Consider the following 9,319-nt stretch of genomic DNA (forward strand, 5'->3'; position numbering starts at 1 on the left):
GGAGGATCGCGCTAGACTGTGTCGACTTCCTTCCTCCCCACGCACCAGGCTTGTACTTTTATTCCACATTATGACAGTGTTGGAGTGGCTTGCCACAGATACGAAGACTTCCATGTCGGAGACATGTAGCAGGCCCCCGGTGAACGAGTCCTTTCTCTGGAAAACGATATCGATGTCGTGTTCAAAGTCGACACTTGCCATGATGAGATTAATAGAATTACTCTAAAAAACGCCCGTGCGTCTACTTTCCCGCACAACACTCGGAGAGTCAATCACCGTAATTTTCGGAGGCAGCTCAGCGAATGGCGATGCCGAAACATATGTTTAGACCAAAAAACGCAGTCCTCGAGCTGTGACATTAGCAATGCTAGAGTGACGTTTTGCATTGCTTAATGTCACAACTCAGACTGCGTTTTTCGGTCTAAACATATGTTTCAGCATCGTCATTCGCTGAGCTGTCTCCGAAAATTGCGGTGACTGACTCTCCGAGTGTTGCGCGGCAAAGTAGACGCACGGGCTTTTTTTAGAGTGAAGGAGCAGCTCACAACAAAACAAACAAAACGCTCGAGGGTGACGTCTTTCTTGGCTGACATTTTGACGGTCGTCTTTGCCCGAATGGTTCAAAGTGCTTGAACGTCTCGTCAGCCTTGTCCATAATCTGGAAAGTGTCGTCAATTTTGAGATATGCCACGTTTGGATAGCTCCGTCAAGGTACGTCCAATGATCTGGCATGTGCTGCGCCGTGTCTGGAACGACATAAAGTTCGTTATCTATCCTTTACTTTATCTATCGCAATCGTCGCTCAGAACTTCGAGAGATACTTGAGAGTGTTTTGGCGAAATCCGTACAGTTTAAGGTCTCCGCTTCAAAGTTTCAGTAACATCAGGTCGCGTCTGATGCCCTTGTAGTACACAAGGAGCTGCCGGTGTCTATTAGCGCCGCATAGCTTTTCTCGTTATTTGAGGCAGTTTTTACTAGCGATGGGCCGATGTTTTGCCGAATCGAAAATTCGGCGCCGAATCTTGGGATTCGGCAAAGCCCAACGTTTCTCGAACTAATCTAAACATTCGGCAAAGACTCGGCAGAAATGCAGTGTTACCAGACTTAAGGTTGATATTTCGTTTTTTCTGGCGAAAAAAGTTTTATGTTTTCTTGTTCTTAACTTAAATTCAACATATAAGGCGAATTCGCACAGTTATTACTATATAAGTGATATTCTACAAGATAATTGTTGGCAATTTTAGTGACTGCTTGCAGAAGTGGCGTGACAACGATGTTGGTAGCGGCGCAATCACGAATCACGCTACGAGAGTTTCTGTTTTCAGGCCTCATCAGCGCAAGACCGCAAGTTTGTGTACGTTGTTAAAATGAAGGCAATAACACTGCGTTCTTACTTTCTCTGGGAGTCACCGTTTCGTGCGCGAAACCGAATGCAACGGTTGCTGAGCCTTCACCAGAAGAGATAACAACATTATTGTAAATATGCATGCATGTTTTTCGATTTGAGTCACTTGACGTCAGCTTTGCATGAAAGCGTGCGTCCCGGCCATATTCGCAACGTCTCGTTTCTAACCTCTAAAATCCCGGTTCCTGGTGTTAGGGCACACACGGACGTTTCGCAAGATGGGAAGAGTTGGGAATGTCGGATGTGCAACGTCGAACATGATAGTTCTGCGTTTAGTTTTGTGCTGATGCACGGAAATCGTGAAATGACGCTAATTAAGAAGCAATATTGTTTTGTTTGCGCACAAACTACTTGTGAGCTGAAAACAGGATTGTTATAATTGGGAGGAGTGCTTTGAAGTAATTATCAGTCAATGTTTCAACTACCTCGTTGCATCACTGGAAAGTTCAAATGAAAATCACGTTATCCAGAATGTACCTCATAATATGTCACTTGCTCAGTGGACTGCGTAAATAACTGGTCGATCTTCTGTTTTTGTGGCAGAAAACATAGAAGAGAACCACACCCGCTCACAAACGCACAGTTACCGTGTTGCCTACTCCCCAAGTCGACGCGTAACGGCTGGTTGTACTACACTGTACGATGGTAACAGCACGACTGCAAGGCGCCCATTTCCAGTCCATGGCCTCGTTGGCCCCGTCGCGTTCTCGCGCGTGCGCAGACATTTGCGGAATTTTTGCCGGATGTTTGTCGAACTTTGCCGAATCTGAAGTTTGGCAGATTCGGTCCATCACTAGTTTTTACCATACTTGACCTCACCTTGCACGCTCGCCGGCTGAGATGCAACGTACAGTGCTTTGTCGCTGGACCTCACGCTGTCGGTGGTTTTGTCAACTACGCTCTTCGCACAATCTTTTGAATATGCCCGTACTTTCGGCATTTGAAGCACTTGGGTCCTTCTGACCTTTTTACCTTGCCCCGATTGATCTGCTTCGACCTTACTTCTCCCGTTGCTGGTGTTGCCGCAGGCTTGAGTCAATCCTGGTTCGGCACGCGGTAACTTCCGTGTGAACTTTGGAAGGCGGTTTCTCCCGACTCTACGTGTTTCGCTGCCTCTACGAGGTTCAGGGAGGTCCCGTAGCTAGTTGCCTGTAATCGGAGGATTGCTGCGTGGTTAGCGTTGCGAAGGCCTGCGATCACTAGGTTTTGCAACTGGGGACTAATTTCCGTGACGTCACCTTTTGAGCACAGATATGTTTTGTCAAGGAAGTAGTCCGTAACGGGTTCACGAGGGCTCTGCGTTCTCCGCAGCATTCGGTCATACAGCGCAAGAGAATTGTTGTCATTGGGGAACACCTTCAGTAGCTACTCGGACCGTTCCGACCAAGTCTGCAGCCTCTTTCCACTCGCCCGATTCCACTTGAGAGCCGTCCCGCTTATCTTCGACGAAGCCACGGCGAGAGAGATTCCCTCGCCCCATCCAGCTTGCGTCGCCAGCCACTGTGTTGACGTGCGAAACTCAATCCCTTGTGCTTTCTCTCTTACCGCACGCTGTCGACGCGCCAGAGAAAGCAAGAATGGACGCCTTCAAGTCCGGCATCGCAGTCACCGATGCGAAGTCCGGTTGTGTGGTTCTGAGCTGAATGCTTGCTAGCTACTCCGTGAGGGCTGACAAAGTCCGTATTGTTATCTTTCTTCGTCTTGGCCCAGATCGGAAAGGTTGAAGGTGACTGCTCACATTGGTAAAAGAAGATAAAAGTGAGACTTAATACTTATAGTGCAAATCGAGGTGGCCATACACGCTGAGTTTTCGTTCTTCTGTCGCCACACAGGCTGAGGTTCCGTTCTTCTGTCGTCACACAGGCTGAGGTTCCGTGTAGCCACACAGGCTGAGGTTTACGCCACACAGGCTGAGGTTTTCGTTTACCGTTGCCACACAGGCATTACGGCGCAGCGAGACGCACGCTGCGCCGTAAGTTGAGAGTGTCTGGTCTGCGGAGACCGCGCCCGGTAACAGCCAGCTCCGCGCAACATGATCCGTGGGAGCGGCCTCGGTGCTCGGTGCCTCGCTCGGACTTCGCACGAAAGTTCTTATACGCGTAGTCGCGCCGCCGGATACTAGCAATAAGGGGTCGCTTACTTGTGGGAAAAGTCTACAGTATGACTTCGCGGTTTCCGGCCATGGTCAATCTTGAAGGACTAAAGGAGCTTCACGACTTTACACAACGTATCGTAAACAATAGGGTCGACCACCGCCTGTGAAAAACTCACGTTTTATCAGCGTACCGTGGTTACTGCGGCACTGCTCCGATGAAGTCAAGGGTTTATCCCACTTTTGAATGTTAGAGAATCAGAATAACGAGAGATTCAATTTGTTTGTTCAGTCACGGCGCCATCTTTTCTTCATTTCGGATTCAGATTTAGGGCTAACCCCTTCTTATCTGGGGATATCAACTAGGGCGCTGGATCTTGCCACTCGTCTTTTCCTTGATTTTCTCCGCTTGCTTCGCGGTCCACCAGCACTCCAGAGTCCAGTCTTCGTTTTGTTGCTTCAGCTGGCGGGATCGGTGGGCCTCCCCCCTTGGCTCGCTGCTCGGCTTCGTCGTCGTCGCAGTCCCGGAAACCCAGCGCCACCGCCATTTTCCTGCCGCACGCCACTTCCGGCTGCAGGCCCGCGCACTCGAGTATGACGTGTTCCGGCATCGCGTTTCGGGCTTCAAAGAGTAAGTAGTGCACTGCCCCTGCTGTTATACAGGAAGCCCACTCTCTTGACCTCCTGCTTCTCTCTAAAGTACCGTACCGCCGTCTCAGCCCACCGCTGCGTCTCCCATTCGTTCATCCCCGGCCCGTATGTCTTCCCGTTGTCTTTCTTGTTGTTCTTTGGCCGGATACAAGAGTGGATCGCTCACGACATACCTCAGTAACAGCTAGCGTGTTCGACGCACCCATCGGGTCGACATGCTCCTCAGGTGTACATATTTGTACACCTGTTTCGCCCAGTGTCCTTCCCTCATCCTGCTGAGGCACCGCTCGAAACCCAGCTTTGCTCGGGCCTCCTTGGCATCATAACTGGCTCAACCCATGCCCCCCTGCACGGTCTCATACAGTGCTCCTCTGTTGGTTCCTAGAGCTGCCCGCTCCACTTCACCCAGTCGCACTTCGAGGCATTCCCGGATTCGTGACGAATGACGCAGCACGCCATTTTCGAACGCGAGCCCCAGCACCGCGACCATCTTCCACACTGCACAAATCTCTTCGTAGCGGTTGTGTCCACAGAGTGCCTTGGCCGCAGCGATTCCGCGACTTCTACTCTTTGCCTGGAGCTTGTCCTCTTGCTCTATCAGGTAGTTGTGTCCCGCGTGGATCCACACCTCCCAGTGCTTGTTTATTTATTCATTTTATTTTATTTATAACATGCTGCAGGTATTTTGATAGGCCCATGCAGGTGTGGGGTACAGTAGATTTTCAAACCACCATTACATACGGCTATCATAATTATTACTAATTAACACTTTCATCAACTGACGATCAACTGCAAAAAAAAGTTTGTACAACACATGTTTAAAGAGGTTTACAACACAAGAGCACAGTGGAAATACCTAAAGAAGATGATCATAAAGTGATTTATTAATATTAGAGGCTGTGAATATACTGTAGGGAGGGCGTTCCAATCTGATATGGTGCGTGGAAAATATGAGAACTTGAAAATGTTGGTTTGAGCAAATATTGGTTGAAGAGAAAACTGATGGTTGTTTCTAGTGGCCCTGGAAGATAATGAGGTTATAAATATGAACTAAGTCAACGCACACCTTGTCATAATAAATAAGATAGAAGAACTTCAGTACTGCAATCTTCCTACGCTGTTCTAGGGACATGATAGTGTTTGCCACTATTAAGGAGGATGGGAAGTCAAGCCTCTTGCACTTTCCATAATTAGAACGAACTGCTCTCCTTTGGACCATCTCAAGTTTTGAAACATCTTTTGTCGTGTTCGGATCCCAGATAATACTTGCATATTTTATTTTTGACATAACCAATGAGTTGCACGCTTGGAGTTTAAAGGAGGTTGGAGCATTTCTTAACTTGCGTCGTAGGAAACCTAATTTTCGAAAAGCTGAGAAACTGATATTTTGAATATGCCTTGACCATCGTAGATACCGTAACTTGTTAGGGTTACTCCAAGATATTTGTATTCATTCACTTCGGTTACTGTAACATTAATTACTTGATATGTGAATTTCAAAGATTTCATTTTCCTGGTCATGCGTAAGTGAACAGTCTTCGCGGAATTCAATTGCATTCCCCACTCATTAGACCAATCGTCAACTAGAGTAAGAGAAGAATTAAGCATTTTTTGTCGTCAACAGAGGATATGGTTTTAAACAAAACACAATCATCTGCAAATAAGCTAATATTAATGTTGGTACTCACAGTTGATAAAATATCATTTATATAGACCAGAAATAGCAGGGGACCAAGTACACTGCCCTGGGGAACACCAGAGGAAACATCGAGGGTACCGCAAAAATGGCCTCCAACTTGAACAAACTGGCTACGATTGAACACATGGGGTCCTATTCATTAACTATCTCTGGTGGTAGCCCAAGATGTTCTAGTTTAAAAATAAGTCTATGTTGCGGGACCTTGTCGAACGCTTTACTAAAATAAAAAAAAAATAATATCGACCTGTCCAGACTTGTCTAGGGTCGTTAACTGTTGTAACTAGTTGCGCAATTGTGAAGTACCCGGCACCTCCGGAAACCATGCTGAAAAGAAGTCCAGAAAATTCCTCTCTGCCAAAACATTTTGAAAATAACTACTAACCACGTGTTCCTTAAGTTTGCATGAGTTGCTAGTGATGGAAATAGGACGGAAATTGCTTACAACAACTTATCACCCTTCTTATGAATTGGCACAACACGCGCTGACTGCCAGTCATTCGGAAGCACACGTGAACGAAAAGACGCACGAAAAATGACTGCAAGAAAGCGTTAAATAGATTCGGCATATCTACGGAGGAAGGCGTTCGGTATCTTATCAGGCCCACTGCTCGATTTTGTATTGAGATTCAATAACATGACGAACACACCACGAACGGGGATAAAATCGGCGTTCAGTGTAGCTGCAGCGGTGGCAACTGGAGTGTTAAGATCTGTATTTGAGAACACAGGTTGAAAATAAAGGTTAAATTCCTCCGCGGCATGTTTTTTGTCATTGATTATGACGTTGCTAACCTTCATCTGGTAGACCGGTTTAGCCTTTTCTGAAAGGTAGTTCGAAAGCTTTACAGCAGGGATGGCCAAGCTGCAACTCGCGAGCCGCATGCGGCTCTTCGCGTGTCCCCCAAAGTGCGGCTCGCGGCTCCCTCACCAACGCCCCCCCCCCCCCCCCCCCTCCCCGCCTCCCTCCCGTTCGCACGAGCACTACCAAACAAAAATGAAATGGAACGCGTTTTAAATCGAAAGAGAGGTTGCGGTCTGGTAGTCTTGGGTGCTACTGCTACCTTACGCACAGTTGGACTGTTTTTGCCTCGGATAGATTGAAAGTTGTTCGAGTTTCGTTTATTGCTCTGAACAAAAGTTTGCCCCTCCCCCTAAGCGGCTCCTGGAAGTTTCGTGGTTTTGTTTGCGGCTCTTAGGCCGGGTCAGCCTGGCCACCTCTGCTTTACAGGACCATGTTTCATGAAGTTTAAAAGGGTGTACAAAAAATATTTCTCTCTCGCTTCTTTGACTTGACTAGCCAGTTCAGCTTGAAGGGGATGTATAGTTCCCCTGTTGGAACGGTTTTTCTTATACCTTTTTTATTATTTTGCGAGTAAGGTGGATTATATTTCGATTGATCCAAGGTTTCCTTCGTCCCGTGTATTTGCGTTGGCTAGGAATGAATGAATAAACTTTATTGTAGCGACGTGTGACTAACCCTCGTCTCTAAGCAATAGTTGCATATAGATATAAACTTGTCCCAAAGCAAAATCATATCTTCAACGAAATTGCCGAAACAGTAGTCGAGATAATCCAAAACACTCTCGTCATTAGACTTCAAAAAATCCTTTACCATAGTAATTACTTTTTTCTTTGGCAAAGGTCGGTTAAGATTGCAATCAAATAGTACAAGTTTGTGATCAGACTTACTTCCCTCAAGGCTTACAGAACATTCAGCGAATGCTCTACAAACAAATATAAGGTCTAGAATTGAGCGGCTCGAGCCCTGCTCACGTGTAAATTCCTGATTAACTTGAGAAAAATCGCATGTGAACACTATGTCAAAAATGGTCTCGTCATCACATGGGCTGGATAATCGTAACCAGACGATATGGGGGAGAGTGAAGTCACCAACCAGAAGAATGAATTCAGCCTTGTATTTTAATAGATAATCATATAGTCGATTTAAATAATGTTGTTACACAAATTGATAACTTGGTTACCATTGCGATTCCGCCACCACGAAGGGGCGTTCCCGACGGAAAACTTTGTGGGATTCAGGAAAATGTTTATTATATGACACATTTTCATTCAGCTACGTTTCTGTAATGACCGTGACATGGGGGTCATGATTCAAGAGAACTAATCCGAACCATTCCGTTTCATTGACAATGCTTTGTGCGTTCATATTCAAAACAGAAAACTGTTTGTTTACAGGAGGTAATTCTTGTCAAACATTGACACGTGGCTCATTGAAGGGGGATAGCTTGACACGCTCGTTTGTAGATTCGTTCCATTCATACAGATCAATGGCAAGTCGAAGTTTGTCATTCACTGGGAAAACCTTTAGTTTGTTCTTTCTATCTTCGCTTGGGGGGGGGGGGGGGGGGAGGAACTGTTCCATAGTAGCCTCCTTTTGCTAAGGGTTTCTTGGGAATAATCGTTTGAATGTAAATATTTGTCCCCTTAAGCTTTTTTTTTTGTATTACGCAGGATTTCTATTTTTTTTCATTGAAGTCCTGAATGTAAAGAATCATCGGCCGCTTGCCTGCGAGTGTACCAAAACGATGAATCCTCGCAACAGAAGTGCAAGTAGCGTCCAGTCGCCTTAAGAAAATATCAATTACTTTACCCCTCGAATCTTTCTCGGTTTCCTCTGATTCGCCTGGAATTCCAAAGATGATAAGATCTGAACGTCGACTCCGATCTTCCAAATCAGCCAGCCTCGAATGCGTTGACAGTTTTTTAAGAGCATAGACCTCAAGGGGCTTAGCTCGTAACTCAAGTAATACTTTGTCAACACCTGAAAGTTTTGATAAGACTTCGGCGATTGATTTGTCGGTACCGGATTGTTTTGTAACTAAATCGGAAACTTCCTTTTCAATTTCGGCTTGACCCTCCATTATTGAATAAAACATATCTTCAGTTGTAGGTCCCGGGTTAATCTCAACGTTCACCGCATAATAGCAGCTTACATACTTCGAAGCAATCAACTTCAATTTCACAGAGTGACCGTGGGCACGGCACAACAATGAGAGAAACAAAGTCGCTCTTAAAGCATGATACAGGGTGACTAACCTGTACGTAAAAGATGGTAAGCCACATGCTGTTGATGGCCTCGCCGCGCCCACTGGTGTGGAAGTCTTGAGGATCATCATTTAGAGACGCTGCACAACTTGATGTCACTGACCCGGACGAGGCAAGGGACGTTGTGAAGACGATAACACTTAGTTGCAGCCGATGACTTCCGTAATCCGAGCGATGACTGTCAGAAGCCGGAACTTGGAAGGCCGGGATTTCGGCAACGTTGGTTGACGGCGTTGCTCCCAACAAGCAAGGCAGTGCCTGTTGGGAGCTCCTCACACGGCACTGGGTTACCCTGGATGGTCAGATCGTCGGTCTTGAGTTCCACTCCACCCCCGAAACCTATCAGTACCAATTTCCTGGTGCTGAATCCCAGCCCCAGGGCTACCCCCATTTGCACACACTCAGG

The sequence above is a fragment of the Ixodes scapularis genome, unplaced genomic scaffold, assembly GCF_016920785.2.
Source record: "Ixodes scapularis isolate PalLabHiFi unplaced genomic scaffold, ASM1692078v2 PGA_scaffold9__187_contigs__length_104089568, whole genome shotgun sequence".
Classification (NCBI taxonomy): Eukaryota; Metazoa; Arthropoda; class Arachnida; order Ixodida; family Ixodidae; genus Ixodes; species Ixodes scapularis.